General features: G+C 45.2%; 1 protein-coding gene across 4 annotated transcripts in view; it reads left to right on the plus strand.

Moving 5' to 3' along the window:
• The window catches only part of LOC117363463, a 138,935-nt gene that overhangs the window by 11,695 nt on the left and 108,434 nt on the right, over nt 1–18,806 (plus strand). Inside the window, exons 2-3 of one of the 4 annotated variants that reach the window (XM_033951223.1) lie at nt 5,835–5,911; nt 14,685–14,825. The gene's annotated coding sequence lies outside the window, so the exon portion shown is untranslated. The remainder of the gene's footprint in view (nt 1–5,834; nt 5,912–14,684; nt 14,826–18,806) is intronic. The other 3 variants (XM_033951225.1, XM_033951226.1, XM_033951224.1) reach the window with 3 other exon arrangements.

Genomic DNA, 18,806 nt, shown 5'->3' on the forward strand with positions numbered 1-18,806 from the left:
CCATTTTCGTGGGAGCCGGCCTTCGGAGAGGCTTGGGACGCGGGGACGGATGCGGGAGGGGCTGCCGCTGCGAAGGGCTTTGGTGGGGGAGCCAGCCAAACCGCAAGTGTGGGGATGTTGTAAGCACGGATTGGTCAAGGAGCCGCCGCTGCTGAAGCTTTGAAATTGCTCTCCCACCGTCACTCCCTCCCGCCCCGGCTCTGCCTCTGCCCCTGCCCAGGTTCAAAAGCAGGAGAGGCGGTCATCTAGCACCCGTTAATCTAACGGGCTTAAACACCAGTAAGAACATAAGAACATAAGCAGTGCCTCCGCTGGGTCAGACCAGAGGTCCATCGTGCCCAGCAGTCAGCATACGCGGTGGCCCAACAGGTCCAGGACCTGTGCAGTAATCCTCTATCTATACCCCTCTATCCCCTTTTCCAGCAGGAAATTGTCCAATCCTTTCTTGAACCCCAGTACCGTACTCTGCCCTATTATGTCCTCTGGAAGCGCATTCCAGGTGTCCACCACACGTTGGGTAAAGAAGAACTTCCTAGCATTCGTTTTGAATCTGTCCCCTTTCAACTTTTCCGAGTGCCCTCTTGTTCTTTTATTATTCGAAAGTTTGAAGAATCTGTCCCTCTCTACTCTCTCTATGCCTTTCATGATCTTGTAAGTCTCTATCATATCCCCTCTAGGTCTCCTCTTCTCCAGGGAAAAGAGTCCCAGTTTTTCTAATCTCTCAGCGTATGAAAGGTTTTCTATCACTTTTATCAGACGTATCGCTCTTCTCTGAACCCTCTCGAGTAACGCCATATCTTTCTTAAGGTACGGCGACCAATATTGGACGCAGTACTCCAGATGCGGACGCACCATCGCCCGATACAACGGCAGGATAACTTCTTTCGTTCTGGTTGTAATACCCTTCTTGATTATGCCTAGCATTCTATTTGCCTTCTTAGCGGCTGCTGCACACTGTGCCGTCGGCTTCATTGTCATGTCCACCATTACCCCCAAGTCCCTTTCTTGGGTACTCTCCTTCAATAATATCCCTCCCATCGTATAGCTGCACCTCGGGTTTCTGCTTCCCACATGTAGTACTTTACATTTCTCAACATTGAACCTCATCTGCCATCTCGTCGTCCATTCCCCTAGTTTGTTCAAGTCTCTTTGCAATTCTTCGCAGTCCTCTTTAGTCCGAGCTCCACTAAATAGTTTGGTGTCGTCCGCAAATTTTATTATCTCACACTTCGTCCCTGTTTCTAGATCATTTATGAATATATTAAATAGCAACGGCCCAAGCACCGAGCCCTGCGGGACACCACTCGTGACCCTCCTCCAGTCCGAGTAGTGGCCCTTCACTCCCACCCTCTGTTTCCTACCCGCCAACCAGTTTCTGATCCATCTATGTACATCTCCTTCCACCCCATGGTTCTTCAGTTTCCGAAGTAGGCGTTCATGGGGTACTTTGTCAAAGGCTTTTTGGAAGTCTAGATATATGATGTCTATGGGGTCACCTCTGTCCATCCGTTTGTTAATTCCTTCGAAGAAGTGCAATAAGTTAGTTAGGCACGATCTCCCCTTGCTGAAACCATGTTGGCTGGTTGTCAGAAGTTTGTTTCTTTCAAAATGTTCGTCGATGATGTCTTTTATAAGTGCTTCCACCATTTTCCCTGGAGCCGAGGTCAGACTCACCGGTCTGTAGTTTCCCGGGTCACCTCTTGATCCCTTTTTAAAGATGGGCGTAACATTGGCTATCTTCCAGTCCTCTGGGATTACGCCTGTTTTCAGGGATAGATTGCAAATTTGCTGCAGTAGTTCCGCTATCTCATCCTTTAGTTCCTTCAGAACCCTTGGATGGATTCCGTCCGGACCCGGGGATTTGTCAGTTTTTAGTTTTTCTAGCTGCCTATGTACGTCTTCCAGGCTCACTTCCATGGATGTTAATTTTTCTGCTTGATCTCCCTTGAAGATTTGCTCAGTTTCCGGTATGTTGGATGTGTCTTCATTTGTAAATACAGACGAAAAGAACATGTTAATTATTTCTACTACTTCTTTCTCTTCCTTCACCACTCCCTTCCTGTCTCCATCGTCCAGCGGTCCCACCTCCTCCCTGGCTGGCTGCTTCCCTCTAACATATCTAAAGAACGGTTTGAAATTTCGAGCTTCCCTGGCTAGCCTCTCTTCATACTCTCTTTTGGCTTTTCGAACCACACGGTGACATTCTTTTTGATACTTCCTGTGCTCTTTCCAGTTGTCCTCAGTTTTGTCCTTTTTCCATTTCCTGACAGGCGAGTGGATGGCCTTCCTAGCTCCTGGCTTTGTGGCCATATTGGGTTTTGATAGCCCCGGGCTTGCTCCTGATCTAGTCTTTCTATCTTCAGTGCAATAGGGATGTTATGTTGAACCCTAGATTTAGTCCATCTGTGCTCACAAGCATGCTGCAGAAGATGTCGGTCACAGCCAGTGGCACAGTAAAGGTGAGCGGCACCCAGGGAGGAGGGGGTTGGGGGGTGAGCAGCACCACCCCTGCCAGGCACGTGTCCCCTTCCCAGTCCCTGTACCTTATAAACTTCTCCAGCGTGAGCAGCATGCCCACGTCGGTGTCAGCTCGCCCTTTGAAATCATAAAACATAACACAAGAGAAATGGAAAAACAGTGGTTCAAGTTGAAAAGTGCAATGAAAAGAGCTACTAACCTTTATGTGAAGAAAATAAATAAAAGTAAGAGAAAAAGGAAACCGATATGGTTCTCCAAACTAGTGGCAGAAAAAATAAAGGCAAAAGAATTGGCGTTCGTGAAATATATATATATATATATATATAAACAACTCAAGAAGAGGAGTACAGAAAGTAATATTGGATAAAACTAAAAGAAGTCAAGAAAGCGATACATCTGGCAAAAGCGGAAGAGCAAATGGCTATAAATATAAAAAAAGGGAGACGTTTCTGCGTCGCAGAAACGTTTGGAGAAAGAAGGAAGAACGACAACAACAATGTAATAGTAACAACTAATGGACTCGATAAATAGAATAAGCTCCTTAAACCAGTCACTAGATACCTTTTACTTGTATAGGTTTATTAATGGATTTCCTTAAAGTTCACTCATAAATTCTTGGATCAATATTTGAGGACTTGAGATTGTTAGATTTAGAGATTTTTAGTATTATGGAAATTAATTTCTTCTATTATTATGAATGATTAGACAATCTTTATGTACAAAATGTTTTGATTTTGTTAAAATTTAAAATGATAAATAAAGAATTAAAAAAAAAAAAAAGGGAGACAAAAATTCTCAGGTATAGAAGTTATGAACCGCTATCTGGAGAATGATGAGGACAAAAGCAAACGTGCTAAACAAATGCTTCTATTTGGAATTCACAAGAAAAGCATGGAGAAAAGGACCGCGATTTGTTAGCAAAGTTACACCTGAAATTGAAGTGGATACCACACCGTTCATAGAAGAAAGTGTTTATGAACAACTTGAAAAGCTGAAGGGGGACAAAGCTATGGGACCGGATGGGATCCAATCCAGGATATTGAGGGAGGCTCTGGCAGGTCCTCTTAAAGATTTATTCAATAAATCTTTGGAGACGAGAGTGGTTTTGCGGGACTGGAGAAGAGTGGATATAGTCTCTCTTCACAAAAGTGGTTGCAGAGATAAAGCGGGAAACTGCAGGCTAGTAAGCCTCACTTCAGTTATTGGAAAAATAATGGACATGTTGCTGAAGGTAAGGATAGTGAAATCTTAGAATCTAATCGATTACAAGATCTGAGGCAACATGGGTTTACTAACGGTAAATCGTGCCAAATGAATGTGATTTGAATTATTTGACTGGGTGACCAGAGAACTAGATCAAGGATGTGCACTAGATGTGATTTACTTAGATTTCAGCAAAGCCTTTGACAGTTCCTCATAGGAGGCTCTTAAAACCAGCTCCATGGGATGAAGTTAAGGTCCAAAGTGGTGAACTGGATTAGAAGCTGGTAGACAGAGAGAAGCCAGAGGGTGGTGATTAATGGAATTTGCTTGGAGGAGGGAACAGTTCTCCTTGTGGAACATCCATTATCTCCCTACTTCTAGAAGACCCTGCAATAGGGACACCCCAATCAACATTCGGCATGTTAAAATCACCTATTAGTAAAACCTCTTTTTATTTTTAGATATATTGTGAAAGCTACATTATTGCTTAACTAATTAGCTGAGAACTACAATGAAAAAGCCTACTGTAACCCAAGTTTACCTTTCCCAGCAGGCAAGATATTCCAATGGATGTTTCTTCTTATCAGAACAGATCCTGCCTCAGTACCTCTTCATGTGTGGGGAAGGGATTAGTTTCCAGATCTGGTGAGAGGGTTTGGGGGTTAGGTGTTTCTGGTTTGTGGAGATTGTCCTTGTTAAGATCACGTAGGCTCCGGACGGCTTTCAACAAGTACTCTGAAACCTTAAAACATGCCGAGAAGGTAAGGGGGAGGGAGGGAGATCCACGGACCATGCGAGGGGTGCCGAAGGGCAGTGAGGTGGCGAGAGGGAAGGCTGGATGCTGTGGGGACAGGGACATTCTCTAATGTCCACCCATTTGTTGTTTAATTAATCCTGCTGTGAGAACATCTGCTACAACTTTGCTTTCTTGGAGGTCTTGATAAAAGTTCTTCCATCATAAATTCTGCCATAAACCATTACTACGACCATGTTTTCCCAAAAATAAGACAGTGTCATATTAATTTTGGGTCCAAAAAATGCATTGGGGCTTATTTTCAGGGGATGTCTTATTTTTTTTCATATACAACAATCATCTCTCCCCTTCCTCTCCTCCACCCCAATTCTTCCTCTTTCCTTTCTCCCCCCTCCCATATGCAGCATCTTTCCTCCCCTCTCACCCATCCCCCTTATGCAGCATCTTTCCTCCCCTCTCATCCCCCTGTGCAGCAGAACCCCACCGACCCTCCCACCATGAGACTCGCATACCATACCTCCGAGGCTTCCAAAACCAGCAGCGGTGACAGCACTCTGAATGGGCTGCTTTGTGGCCTTCCCCGCTGCGACAGAGGGAAGGCACCAGTGGGGAAGGCTGCGAAGCAGCCCATTTAGAGTGCTGCCGCCATTTTGGGAGGCCTCGGAGGTACGGTATGTCAGTTTCATGGTGGGAGGGTGGGTGGTGGTGGTCTGCTACACAGGGGGATGGGAGGGAGGGATAGAAAGATGCTATACAAGGGGATGGGTGAGAGGGAAGGAAAGATGCTGCACATATTGGGGGGTGGAGAGTGAGAAAGTTCTGCTGCCGCTGCTGCTTTAGGAGGCCTCAGAGCGGAGGTATGTCAGGTCTCACTGGGGTGGGGGTGCTGAATTGAATGATTTTTTTCGGCTAATCGGGCAGCACTAGTGTCAGGGAGTGTTGGGGACATTTGGGAGGGGCTTCGGGGGGGAGGTTGATCTTAACTAGGGCTTATTTTTGGGGTCAGGCTTATATTAGGAGCATCTAAAAATCATGCTAGGGCTTATTTTTGGAATAGGTCTCATTTTCATGGAAACACGGTAGTACTATATAAAAATATCATTTCTGTTGTGTTGCTGATGTATACAACATCTTGCAGGTTGGTCACATACGAGAGAGTTCTTTGTAGAATTTACAATCTAGTCAAGACAAGCAGGAGAGGTGGGAAAGTAAGTGGAAACAAATAAATGAAACATCTTGTTTGTTATTTATTTAGGAAATTTATTAAGCTGTTATCAAACAGATTCAAAATTCTGAAGTGCCTGGAAGATACCATTTTGCTTCAAAAAGCACATTTGAAATAAGGCAGAGGCAGGTTTACCGAGCCTTTCACCCAGAGTTTTTTTTTACAATTCTCTAGATCACGTTCCGATTTCACAGTTACCTTGGCAACGCCTGCACCAGATGAGCCTGAAATACAAAGACAGCCAATGAATGGTAAACTGCCTTTCTTGCTATTTAACTCGGCGCTGTTCCATGAATTCATCAGACCTGGTCACAAAAACGGTTCACAATAAAAAGCAACCTAGGGGTTAAACATTTTTACAGCATGGCTACTAAGAACATAGAATTACCAATCTGGGAAAGACCAAAAGGTCCATTAAGTCCAGTATCCTGTTTCCAACAATGGCCAACCGAGGTCCCAAGTAGTAAAAGAGATTTTATGCTGCTTAGCCTAGGAATAAAATGGGGCAATCTGTTTCGAGTTACAACTTTTCAATAAGACCTGGTTCTAGTCTTGCATTCAGAGTACAATAATGATCTATGGGGAAAGACACAAACAACATACCCCCCTTTCCACACTGCTCATAAGAACTGTATGTGCGTCCAGTCTGCCCATTAGTTATACACATTATAAAATTCATGATTAAATTAAACTTGTCTTTTTTCTTTGATATTTATGGGCCGTGGACCGTAAAGTCTACCTGGTACTGTCCTAGCTTCCAACTGCTGGAGTTGCCATCCAAGCTCACTCCAGACTATCCAGCCATCCTGTTATTTGCAGGATACCTATCACAAAGTCTGGCCAGTAACATCCTCATGTTCCAAGTTACTGGAGTTCCCATTGATGCCCTCCCCAGCCCATCCTACACCGAATCACCATATGTGGGACACAGACCATGCAAGTCTTACGGCTAGATTCACTAAGCAAACCGGTCGTGTACTGATTGGTTTGCGAGCCCTTTGCGACCCAATTTCCTAACCTCTGTCTCGATCATCCTCCGATCCGCGCATGCAAATGAGGGGGAACAGCATTCAAATACAGACAAGACGCGATTCACTAAAATAAAAAAAGCAACATTGACTGGGCTGGCCGATCCAAAATAAGCGATTGCTGAGGACCAGTCACTGAGGTCCTTTCTGAGTGCCCTGCCTTCTGCCGCCCTGCTGCCCTGTCTCAGCTCCGAATCTCTCATGCCTGCTGCCCCAACTTGCTGCCCTTCTTGCCCCGAATCTCTCCTGCCTGCCAACCCAACTCGCCGCCCTGCTCTTGCACCAAAATCTTTCCTGCCGCCCCGACTGTCCTGCCCTTCCACTGCGAGCCCTTGGTTTTAACCCGCAGATTTAAAGCGGATTAAAACCACGGGCTCGCTGGGCTAGTAAAAGTTTTTTTTAAAAAAGTTGGGGCTGTAGACAGCTTAGACGCATGCGCAGACCATCAACAGATGGTCTGCACATGCGTCAGGATTGCACACTAGTGATCCATGCGGTCGGCGGGGGGTGTTCCTCCGATCGCCCTCATTTGAATTTTTTTGTTTTGTAAATTCGTCGGGCCTGCACAGATCAGCCACGGATCAGGAACGCTATAGAGGTCAGTGAATTTAGCCCTTAGTTCTTTAATTTATACCATTCATTTTCTAATTAGAGATCCTCTGTGTTTATCCCACACCTTTTTGAATTCTGTCACAGTTTTTCAGTTTTCAAATGGCAGCATAGTTAATCTTTGGCGGAGTAAAGACACATCTTTATAGAACAAACTTTAAAGACTGCTGTAGTGACTGGACCTCTGCTGCAGCTCCACCCTACTAACACTTGCTAACCCATATTCCTATGTCTGATGACCAAAGATAACCAGCTTTCATACTCGAAGGAACATCAGTGGAACACCAGCATCAAACGTTCTACAGTAGAAAGATAAAGTGCCAATTGCAAAGAGCAAAACTGGAAAAGGTCATCCTGCACTTTTAGACTTGCAATGGCCCCCTCCCCCAAATAGTCTATGCTAAACAACAGTTCATCAAAAATTTATTTTTGGGATTTATTAACTGCCTTGTAAAGAAATTCACCCAAGGTGGTGTACAGCAATATAGCACAGTTACTTACCGTAACAGGTGTTATCCAGGGACAGCAGGCAGATATTCTTGACTGATGGGTGACGGCACCGACGGAGCCCCGGTACGGACAATTTTAGAGTGATTGCACTCTAAGAACTTGGAAAGTTCTGGTAGGCCGCACCGCGCACGCGCGAGTGCCTTCCCGCCCGACAGAGGCGCGCGGTCCCCAGTTATGATAAGCCAGCTAAGAAGCCAACCCGGGGAGGTGGGAGGGACGCAAGAATATCTGCCTGCTGTCCCTGGATAACACCTGTTACGGTAAGTAACTGTGCTTTATCCCAGGACAAGCAGGCAGCATATTCTTGACTGATGGGTGACCTCCAAGCTAACAAAAAGAGGGATGGAGGGAAGGTTGGCCATTAGGAAAACAAATTTTGTAAAACAGATTGGCCGAAGTGTCCATCCCGTCTGGAGAATGCATCCAGACAATAATGAGATGTAAAAGTATGAACTGAGGACCAAGTGGCAGCCTTGCAGATTTCCTCAATAGGAGTGGAACGGAGGAAAGCTACAGATGCTGCCATAGCTCGGACTCTATGGGCCGTGACAGAACCTTCCAGTGTCAGTCCGGTCTGAGCATAACAGAATGAAATGCACGCTGCCAGCCAATTAGACAACGTACGCTTAGAAACAGGACGTCCCAATTTATTTGGATCAAAGGACAGAAAGAGTTGAGGGAATGATCTGTGGGGCTTAGTACGGTTTAAATAATAAGCTAGAGCCCTCTTACAGTCCAAAGTATGCAGAGCCTGTTCTCCAGAATGCGAGTGAGGTTTCGGAAAGAAGACAGGCAGAACAATGGATTGGTTGAGATGGAATTCAGAGACAACCTTAGGGAGAAACTTTGGATGTGTACGCAGAACCACCTTGTCATGATGGAAGATTGTAAAAGGTGGATCCGCAACTAGTGCATGTAGCTCACTGACCCTCCTGGCAGAGGTAAGAGCAATAAGGAAAAGTACCTTCCAAGTGAGGAACTTGAAAGAAGCGGTAGCCAAGGGTTCAAATGGAGGCTTCATTAAAGCGGAAAGAACCACATTGAGATCCCAGATAACAGGAGGGGCTTTAAGAGGTGGTTTCACATTAAAAAGACCCCGCATGAACCTGGACACCAAGGGATGAGCTGAGAGGAGTTTTCCATGGACTGGCTCATGAAAAGCCGCAATAGCACTGAGGTGGACTCTGATTGAAGTGGACTTGAGGCCAGAGTCGGACAACGAAAGAAGATAATCCAACAAGGTCTCCACTGCAAGGGAAGTGGGATCATGATGATGAAGAAGACACCAGGAAGAAAAACGTGTCCACTTCTGATGGTAACATTGCAGAGTGGCCGGTTTCCTGGAGGCATCCAGAATTGAACGAACAGGCTGAGACAAAAGCGAATCACTCGAAATCAGCCCGAGAGATACCAAGCTGTCAGGTGCAGAGACTGGAGGTTGGGATGTAGAAGGGTTTCCTGATGCTGTGTAAGCAGAGAAGGAAACAGTGGAAGAAGAAAAGGTTCCCTGGAATTGAGTTGAAGTAGAAGGGAGAACCAATGTTGCCTGGGCCACCTCGGAGCAATCAGAATCATGGTGGCTCGTTCCCTCTTGAGTTTGAACAAGGTCCTCAACATGAGAGGCAGAGGAGGGAAAGCATACAGGAACAGATTTGACCAATCTAGGAGAAACGCATCCGCTGCCAGACGGTGAGGCGAGTATAGTCTTGAGCAGAATAGGGGCAGCTGGTGATTGTGAGGAGCTGCAAAGAGGTCTATCTGAGGAGTGCCCCATTGAGCGAAGACGGATTGTAGAGTTACAGGATCGAGTGTCCACTCGTGAGGCTGGAGAATTCTGCTGAGCTTGTCCGCTAAGGAATTCTTTTCTCCCTGAATGTAAATCGCTTTCAGGAATAGATGATGATTTATGGCCCAAGTCCAGATTTTCTGGGCTTCCTGGCACAAGAGGCGAGAGCCCGTTCCACCCTGCTTGTTGATGTAGTACATCGCCACTTGATTATCTGTGTACAGCAGAAGAACTTGAGGGAAGAGCAGATGTTGGAAAGCCTTGAGGGCATAAAACATCGCTCTGAGTTCCAGGAAATTGATGTGATGCTTCTTTTCCTGGGTTGTCCAAAGGCCTTGAGTTTGGAACTCGTTCAAATGAGCTCCCCAAGCATACGGGGAGGCATCGGTTGTGATGACAAGTTGATGAGGAGGTAGATGGAACAGAAGACCTCTGGATAGATTTGAGGATACCAACCACCATTGTAGAGACTGACGAAGAGATGATGTCACAGATATGTGACGTGAGCAAGGATCCGTCGCTTGGGACCACTGGGTAGCAAGGGTCCATTGAGGTGTGCGCAGGTGAAGACGTGCCAGAGGGGTGACATGAACTGTTGAAGCCATGTGTCCCAATAGTATCATCATTTGTTTGGCAGAGATGGAACTTTGAGGAAGAACCTGTTGAAACAAAACATGAAGAGTGTGGAGACGGTCGGACGGCAGGAATGCTCTCATGAGGATCGTGTCTAGAACCGCTCCAATGAATTGAAGTCTCTGAGTGGGGATGAGATGAGATTTGGGAAAATTGATCTCGAACCCCAGAATCTGTAAGAACAAGATGGTTTGATTGGTGGCCAGTAGCACTGTTTGAGGAGAATTGGCCTTTATCAACCAATCGTCCAGGTAAGGGAAAACTTGAAGATGATGTGAACGAAGGAAAGCAGCCACCACAATCAGACATTTGGTGAACACTCTTGGAGATGAAGCAAGTCCGAAGGGGAGAACTTTGTATTGGTAATGACAGTGATTGATCATGAAGCGGAGATACTGTCTGGAGGCTAGATGGATGGGAATATGAGTGTAAGCCTCCTTGAGGTCGAGGGAGCATAGCCATTCGCCCTGATTGAGAAGAGGATAAAGAGTCGCTAAGGAAAGCATCTTGAATTTCTCCTTGACCAAGCATTTGTTGAGATCTCGAAGATCTAAAATGGGCCTGAGATCTCCTGTTTTCTTTGGAACTAGAAAGTAACGGGAGTAAAATCCCTGTCCTTTCTGGTCTAGAGGAACTTCTTCTATGGCGTTTAGAAGAAGGAGGGATTGAACCTCTTGAATCAGGAGAGAGGATTGATGAGTGTTCAAAGCAGACTCTTTTGGCAGACTTTGATCGGGATAAATCTGGAAGTTGAGAGAGTAGCCGTGGCGGATGATGTTGAGGACCCATTGGTCGGATGTAATGATCTCCCAACGGCTGAGATAATAGGTCAGGCGCCCTCCTATCGGTTGAGGAAGATGGGCAGATGGTGGAATATTAGCTATGCTCAGGAGAAACACATCAAAAGGGCTGGGTAGACTTTTGAGGTGGTGGAGGTTTTTGTTGCTGTTGCGCCTGCCTCTGAGGTTGATGTTGTTGTTGTTGTCGCTGACGTCTAGGCTGTTGAGTAGCCTGAGGCAAGGGGCGAGCAGCATAGTGGCGTTGGTAGGCCGATTGTTGTCGGAAAGGCCTAGTAGGGGGAGTCTTCTTTTTATTTTTGAGGAGAGTATCCCAACGTGTCTCATGCGCCGATAGTTTTTGTGTTGTGGAATCCATAGAATCACCAAACAGCTCATCCCATAAGCAAGGTGCATTCGCTAGACGGTCTTGGTGGTTTACCTCTAGTTCTGAGACCCTGAGCCATGCCAACCTGCGCATAGCCACTGACATAGCCGTGGCTCTAGAAGTCAATTCAAAGGTGTCATAAATTGATCTTACTAGAAACTTCCTCAACTGGAGAAGAGAGGAAGTACAGGCATTAAAATTAGATTTTTTGCGATCAGGAAGATATTTCTCAAAAGTAGAAATTGTTTGGATTAAATGTTTCAAATAAAATGAGAAATGAAAAGCATAGTTTCCTGATCTGTTGGCTAGCATGGCGTTTTGATATAACCGTTTGCCAAATTTGTCCATTGATTTGCCCTCTCTGCCAGGAGGGACTGAGGCATACACATTAGCTCCCGCTGATTTCCCATGCGGGAGTTGGGGTTTATCAAACCCAGGAATAGGTATCACCCTATATAAAGAGTCCAGTTTACGAGGGGCTCCTGGGACAGTCAGGGGAGTCTCTAGGTTTTTATAAAACATTTCTCTCAATATATCATGGAGAGGAAGTTTAAGAAATTCCCTTGGAGGCTGGTCAAAGTCCAATGCATCAAGAAATGCCTTAGATTTCTTTGACTCAGCCTCCAAGGGAATAGGCAAGGATTCACACATTTCCTTTAAGAAAGATGGAAAAGATGTGGAATCCAGATGAGAAGAGGGATTTGTAACTAGCCGTTCCTCCTCATCAGAAGAGCATTCACCTTCGGACAGAAAGGGCTCTTCAGAATCACCCCATAAGTCAGGATCCCTAACCTGAGAGCCATGGTGTCGAGACTCTGGTGTGGAGGGTTCCAGGTGTCGGGTTTTATGGGTAGACTTGCCCGACCTCATGGATACGGTACCAGGCGATGTAACCTGTTGTGCTGGTACCGAGGTTTGTACCGCCTGGTGGTGAGATTTAGGTTCTGGAGCTAAAACCGGCATCGAAGTCGATGAGGTGGTAAGAACCGGTACCGATAAAGTGGATGCCGATAAAAGAGGGCGTTCCACCATCGGTACCGGTGGCTCCGACCGGACCGGAACTGGAAGGTTCTGGGGTAAAAGGGCAGGAAGTAGCTGTTGGAGTTGCTCTCTCAGCTGTACCTGCAGAACAGCGGCAATACGCTCGTCCAGTGAAGGCACCGGTACCGCTTTTTTCTTCTGCGGTTCCTTGGGTGCCGCTCGACACTCCGACGAAGAACCCGATGTCGAGGGGCTAACTTCGATCGGAGCGGAGCGCTTCCGTGGACGCCTTGCGGTCGGCAGGATTGGACTCACTGCAGTGGAGACCGGAGGACGCTCCAGCGGGGAAGGCTTCTTAGCCGGCTTACCTGCTGGATGCGACGCCGGCGCGGTATCGCGCGGTGTCGATGAAGTCGGTGCCGATTGAGATTGGACCGATGTCGGTGCCGGTACGGTGGAATCGGACATCTCAGCACCGAAGAGCAACCGCTGCTGGATTTGGCGGTTTTTAAGTGTTCTTTTTTTCAAAGTTGCACAGCGGGTGCAAGTGGACGCTTGATGGTCGGGACCAAGACACTGCAGACACCAGTTTTGCGGGTCTGTCAGTGAAATTGTCCTAGCGCACCGCTGGCACTTTTTGAACCCGGGCTGAGGGGGCATGAAAGTAAAGACAGCCTCTGCCAAATCGAAGGCCGAGGCTTCGATTGTGGCAACAGGCCCCGCCGGGGCGAAACGAAAACTGAAAAAGAAATTAACTAAAGTAAATTTTTTTTATTTTTTTTTTTTTAAGAAAAAAACAAAAGAAATAAAGAAATCTTTATTTCAAGCTAGGTTTACGCGAGCGGAAAGAGCAAAAAAATTTCTTCAACGGCCGTTGAGGAAACGCATCTTCTTAGCTCCGCGGAAACTAAGAAACTGGGGACCGCGCGCCTCTGTCGGGCGGGAAGGCACTCGCGCGTGCGCGGTGCGGCTTACCAGAACTTTCCAAGTTCTTAGAGTGCAATCACTCTAAAATTGTCCGTACCGGGGCTCCGTCGGTGCCGTCACCCATCAGTCAAGAATATGCTGCCTGCTTGTCCTGGGATAAAATATATTATAAACAAAGTCCATCATAATTTGATGTGAAATCTCATTATACTTTGATTAAACTATTTGCACTTTTTTCAGGGCTGCATATTTTATCATTATTTTATAAAGCATTATATAGAGGAGTAGCCTAATGATTAGAGCAGTGGGATGAGAAACAGGAAAGCTTGGTTCAAATCCCACTGCAGATTCTTGTGTCCTTAGGCATGTCACTTAGCCCTCCATCGGTTCAAGTACAAGCTTAGATTGTGAGCCCTCCAGGAAGGTGGGGTGGGGGGGTGGAATACCTATTGTACCTGAATGAGCCAAATCCAAATATAGGCAGTCCCCGCGTTAAGACACCGGACTTAAGTACAACTTGTACTTAAGAATGCGGTTGTGTCTTCATTTTATTTCACCAAGAAGTATTTCCAGTAGCATAGGCTCCTACATTTCTCCTGTAACCGATTCAGGAATGATGCATGGCCACATTAATATCAGTGTGTGGTTGTGCATGCTGTACCTTAGAGGGAACACTGGTAGGGACAGTTGACCCTTTTGTCAGCTGGGAGCAGAGGTAAGCAGCAAGAATCTTAAAATTTACAAGTTCTGGAGTTACATTTATAAAGCTGTTCTTAAGTTGGATTTGTATGTAATTCATTCTTAACCTAGGGACTGCCTGTAAATACATTTAGCTGCACTTTTATTAGTAATTTGCCTGGGCTGGTCTGATGGCAGTGCTGTGCTTTTGTTCAGATGGCATAGATTTATACCCAAATGTTATTACTCATTGGGCCAGCAGTGGCAGCATTTATGGTCCTTAATGGGGGTGGGAAAGACAATCCCAGCCATTATATAATAGTGGCTTACATAAGAGAGTTACAATACTAGGACAGACCAAAGGTCCATCGAGCCCAGTATTCAGTTTGCAACAGTGGTTGATCCAGGTCATAAGTACCTGGCAAGATCCCAAAAGAATAAAACAGATTTTATGCTGCTTATTCTAGAAATAAGCAGATAATTTTCCCAAATCTATCTTAAAAACGACTTAAGTCAGAGGGTGCACACATAAGAGGTAATTCTAAAAGGAACTGCATAGATTTAGGTAGCAAGCATGCACCTAATCTTCATTGGTTATTGCTTGAGAAGCAAATTAAGTTTAAATCAGCTTGCATTGTTCATCATATATTACAGACCGACTCCAGATAATCCGATTTAGCCTTTTTCTCATTTGCATTAATTCCACAGATTAGAGGAGCACGGTATAAATGACAACCCAACTCCTCTTTTGCTATTACACTAGGGTGAAAGGTTACACCTGGAAGACGTATGGACAAAGCAAGTTTCAAGGAGCCTGGAAATGAGGGGTCCCATGATGCAACATTTAAGGTACGATTATAAAGGTTATCGATCAAGCAGGAACTATCTTGCATTAGCTATTGGTGGTCAGTACATTACAAACTGAATGCCGTTTATATTCATGTGAACACATTTATTATTTAGATTTATATCCCCATCCTCCCCAAAGAGCTCAAAATGGGTTACAGTTTACATTCACAGTGTTATAATATAGGGTTTGTGCATTTATACCCTGCTACTAACCTAGGCTGTTCAGAATAAAAGCATTTATAATCTTATAAATGTACATAAGATAATTATTTAACTACTTATAACCATAAGAGTAAACTTTTCAGAATTATTGGGGATGCCAAACCCTACAAAAACTACCTCTCCCTGGACATAGTTAAGAACTTTGTTCAATATTGGGGGTGCTCAAGCAACAAAAGAATCTGACTGCAAGAATTTCTTATCACTGACATGGAAGTGGTGGGGATGGACTGCTCTGAGTGCTACCTTGGCAGGGGCGCTGGTATCTTTCCTCTACCCCCACCTCCATACCTCTTCAGGTCTTCGCAGCCATAAGCAACATCTCTTACCCGCTGCTCATGCTGGCCTCATCTCTCTCCAACATCACATCCTGTTCCGGGGACCAGGAAGTGATGTCAGAGGAAGCAATGAGGCTGGCATATAAGCAGCAGGTTCAGGAAGTGATGTCAGAGGAAGCCATGAGGCTGGCATAAGCAGCAGGTAAGAGATACTGCTCATTGCTGGCAAAGCCTCCCTCACTATGCCACTGGTACCTGCATGTGTGGGCAGAAGCTTCTCCTCTGACGCAACTTCCAGTTGCGTCATAGGAGAAGCTTCCGCCCACACACGCACGCAATGCACATAGGCTCCGGTGGCTTTCAACAAGTACCCTGAAACCTTAAAATGTGCCGAGAAGGTAAGGGGGAGGGAGGGAGATTCATGGACTGCGTGAGGGGTGCCGAAGGGCAGTGAGGTGGCGAGAGGGAAGGGTGGATGCTGCGGGGACGGGGCGGTGAAGGGAACGGGGATCCGGTGACGGGGCAGTGACAGGGACAGATTTTTTCCCCATGCCATGCTGCTAGTGCTTCTAATGTGAATAAAGGTATCAGCATCATCATTAATAGAGAGTATGAGGACAGCAGTGATTTTGAAGACCCTATGATTTCTGACTCAGAAGCTTTAACTTCAGTGCAAGAATTATCAAATGGATGGAGTGTTATAACACTAAACCAATTCAGCTTATTTGAGCTCATGGCATAGCTGATTTTTTATCTGAAGGAAAAAGTTTGTAAACCTAAAGCAACAGGAACTTACTGCATATTTTGTTCAAGAAAACTGATTTAGCATGATAATTGTTTTACTGAAGTTTGTTACAGTACAATATTTGCAAGTTGTGTTAAGAACTTCAATATGCATTAAATAGAACTTACAACTGAAATGTTTTTTTTCTCTCTTTTTAATGTGGTTGATCATCGAGATAATAATCAGAGTTGTGGTTAGTACATTTTTTAGAAAATATTTTAAATAGTAGCAAAGTATGGTTTCTATATCTTGCAGTCCACTTTACCTGTGGTAATTAACCATTTGGTTCCTGACTTCCATATGTTAAAGGATCTATCCTATAACCTCAACTGCCCATTCATCCCTGTTTCTAGCCATGTACCAAGCCCAAACAGGTGTGCTCTATGTCTGGGAGAAATAGCCCTTCCCTAGACCCCCAACCCTGCCCCATTCCCACAGGCTCCGTTCCCATCCCCGCCATGTCTCTATGGGCTCTGTTCCCATCCCTATAAGCTCGGTCCCTGTTTCCTCCCTGTCCCCCATGGACTTTGTCCCCATTTGCACAAGCCTTGAACACATGATTTTATATTTAAATCTTTTTATTACAGTGTAAAAAGGGGGCAATACGAGTTTGTAGAAATGTTCAGAAATCATAACTAGAGCCTTCCATTTCAATCTGGCTTTGGTACAACCTTCCCAAAGTTTCAGTTGCCTATGTTTTTACATCATCTGGGAAGGTAATTAGATTGTCTTCCAGACACAGGTATAGCAGAGAACCTAAACTGTGTAGTGAATGAACAGAAAATTAAGTGCCTATTAAATGTTGGAAATGCTCCTTGATGCCAGCAACAATGGCTGAATCTGTTGCAGTAACAGTAAGATGCTTCAGCAGTTGGGCACATGATGGAAGGACATTGCAGATGATAGGAGTCTGATCAGCAGACAAGACTCTTGTTGCCACAAACACAGACAAGACACAAATGGTCATTTAACAGTTCATTTAAATCCAAAAGCAGCTTTTGCAGGTGTTTTTGTTTTTTGTTTTTAAATTCTTTATTCATTTTAAAGTCTTACAGCAAGTGTACAGGAATATGTCATTAACTAGTATTTTAGCCCGTTACATTAACGGGTGCTAGAATATATGTCTGTCTGTCTGTCTTTATTTCCGTCTCTGTCTCTCTGTCCTGCTGTCTTTCTTTCTGACCCCCTTTGTCTGTCTGTCTTTCTGTATCTCTCCCTGTCCCTGTGCCTTTCTTCTTTTCTTTCTGTCTCCCTTCCTCCCGCTGGTGGTAGAATATATGTCTGTGTTTCTTTCTGTTTCTCTCCATACTCTCATACTCTCACTCATCTTAATATTTTGCCCCCAGGAATTGTTGCGCACAGTCAACATGGATTCAGACTTCTGTGGTCAATGTGAAAATTGCCCCCCCCCCCCAAGTCTTATAAAGGAATCAGGCGGCTCAAGTCTGTAAAAGACATACGGATGAAAATGAAAAACGATAAATATCTCCCCCATTACCAAAAGATGCCAGAGACTTCCGGAATTTAGATGAGAATGGCTCAGCAGGCAAGGGGAGGGGGGTGCAGGTAGACAGACACACGGCCAACTCCGAAGGTGAAAGACAGCACGCAGGCACTCCAAGGGGACGGCAATACAATGTGGCACCGTGCATGGCTGCTTAGCAAAGTTCAAAAGTGCCCTGCTATTGTCTTTTTTTCCAAAACTGACAATGTTTGCATTTTTCTTCATCCTCCATATCCATAAATTATTCAATCAGTACTATTGTCTGTCGATTTACAGTGGCTGACCTTTCTCACTCGATTGTAGTGACTGTGAACCTCTCCTTCCTCTGACGTCAGCGTCTCTGAAGTTGAAAAAAACTTTGGTCCGTCTCCGTGCTCGGCCGTGGCGGGCTACAGCTGCCGACAGCCGCGGCGGCCGACATCCGCCTTGCTGTATTTTTTTTGTTGTTGTTGAAAGACGCGGCGGTGGCTCCTCTCATGATCCCCACCTGCGTCGGAAGTCCGAAGCAGGCGGGGATCGTGAGAGTAGCCACCGCTGCGTCTTTCAAAGAACCGTAAGCCGCGCGTGCGCACTTCCTATGGGTCGCTGCAGCTCACGGAAAACGGACGCATGCATAGGAAGTGCGCATGCGCGGCCTAGATTTTTATTATATTAGATAACTACAATATAACACTTGAAATTCTTTCTCATATAATCCTAAAAACATAAAAATTATAACCCTTCTCACCCAATCCTTCCTCAATTAGTGCAATCAAACATATCAAATATATTATAATCACATTTTTTAGTAAAATTTCCATAACAACCCCTACCCCCCTATGTATATATATATCTATATAAGGAAAATGATGTTTACTCCTTACAATATCTTGCCAATGGCCCCCAGATCTTTATAAAATTATTATAATTCCCTTTCTCCATAGCAATTGCTCTTTCCATCTTAAAAATGTAGTTTTTTTTTAAAGTCATTGAATTCAGTTAGCAAATGTCTAAAATATGTTAAGTTTTTACATATTGATACTAGTCTCAGGTTTTTAGAGAATGACAGGGGGACAAAGTTTTCCCCAATCCCCACAGGCTCTGTCCTTGTCCCCACCCTGTGGTTAGCCATGGGTACCCGTTCCCATGTCATTCTCTACCCCCATAGACCCCCCCGCCCTCAATATCCTTTAGAAAGCTAATCATCATCCCCCAGG

The sequence above is a fragment of the Geotrypetes seraphini genome, chromosome 7 (genome assembly GCF_902459505.1).
Source record: "Geotrypetes seraphini chromosome 7, aGeoSer1.1, whole genome shotgun sequence".
In the NCBI taxonomy this organism is placed as follows: Eukaryota; Metazoa; Chordata; class Amphibia; order Gymnophiona; family Dermophiidae; genus Geotrypetes; species Geotrypetes seraphini.